Genomic DNA, 1,255 nt, shown 5'->3' on the forward strand with positions numbered 1-1,255 from the left:
ATGAGCTCGCCGCCGCAGCTGTTACTGTTCGCGCCGTCGTCGTCGCCGAAGGGAGCCATCATCGCCGTCAGTGGAACAGAGGGCGAGATCGAGAGACAGAGAGCTCGCGGTGGGGGAAAGGACAGGCGCCACCATGCTGTGCGAAGCTATTAGTGTCGTTCCTGCCGCCGTCATGCCTTGGATAGCACCGCCGAAGCTCCGGCCATCACCGTCGTTGAGGAAGCTCACCAGAATTGTTGGAGGCCGCCGCCGCTCTGTCTGGTTCTGTGTTGGCTAGCACCGTCGTGCCTGGCTGCCGGAAAATGCCACTACCATCGCCGGAAAGAGCACTGCCGATATGGGTTTAAGTCTGGTTTCTGTTCTTTCGAAACTCCGGAAAGAGTATTGACACTGGGTGATTGTACAGCTGCTGTTATCAGAGATTCGGGCCGCCGCCGGCCGTCACTCAAAAATTATTGACGGAGCTGCTGCCGGGCCGATTTGGAGTTGCGACTACTTCGTTTTGTTAATTCAGTGAGTATTTCTATTTCGAAAGCCTTGTTAGTGTTCTGTTTCGTGAAATAAAGCATTTGCAATGTTAATGATTTTAGGAGTTAGAATCCAGTTTGCTTGTGCCGTTCGAAGCTATTTCTGCTTTTGAGAGAGCAAGCAGAGCCGAGGTTTTGGTTGCCGGTGATTTTGGATTGAGATGAAAAGAACTCTGTGGGGCGTTGGGCTATGGTTTTGCACGTTTTGAGGTAGGGGCTCTTTCAAAAAATCATATTTTATGAATTAGAATTATTATATATGGATATTGACATGAGAAAATGTATCTGAGAGTGATTGTATAAGTCTTATGTAATTGTTGATTGTCCTGAACGAATATGAATGTTAATTGGCTGGGTTGTTGTTCGGTTTTGTGAAATGGACAGTTCTTGAAATGCTTCTTTAAAGTTAATTTATAAAAGCTTGAAATTGGGTTTATTCTGTTAAGAATTGACTTGAACTTGATTTGGTGTTCTTGAAACCTGAACACAATGTTTCTTTGGAAGCAACTTGATTTTGAATTGATTTCGTTTTGGACCACTTGAAGAGGGTTGCGGAATGGTTTGGTAGGGACTCGGAAAGGGTGGCAAAGTCCAGGTTTTAGGGGAGATGCTGCCGAAAATCCTATAAAATTCGAGTCTTTATTTGAAATGTTATTTGGGGAAATTATAAGTTTAATGCCTTTCCTATTTTACTTGGAGGATTGTGAATTTAAGACTTCTTTTTATTA

At 44.5% G+C, this 1,255-nt stretch overlaps 1 long non-coding RNA gene across 1 annotated transcript; it reads left to right on the top strand.

The window, feature by feature from the left end:
- On the top strand, positions 405-689 carry LOC110270610. Its single transcript, XR_002360249.1, has 2 exons — positions 405-513; positions 591-689. It is a non-coding gene; the product is annotated as an uncharacterized LOC110270610 (long non-coding RNA).

The sequence above is a fragment of the Arachis ipaensis genome, chromosome B04 (genome assembly GCF_000816755.2).
Source record: "Arachis ipaensis cultivar K30076 chromosome B04, Araip1.1, whole genome shotgun sequence".
Lineage (NCBI taxonomy): Eukaryota > Viridiplantae > Streptophyta > Magnoliopsida > Fabales > Fabaceae > Arachis > Arachis ipaensis.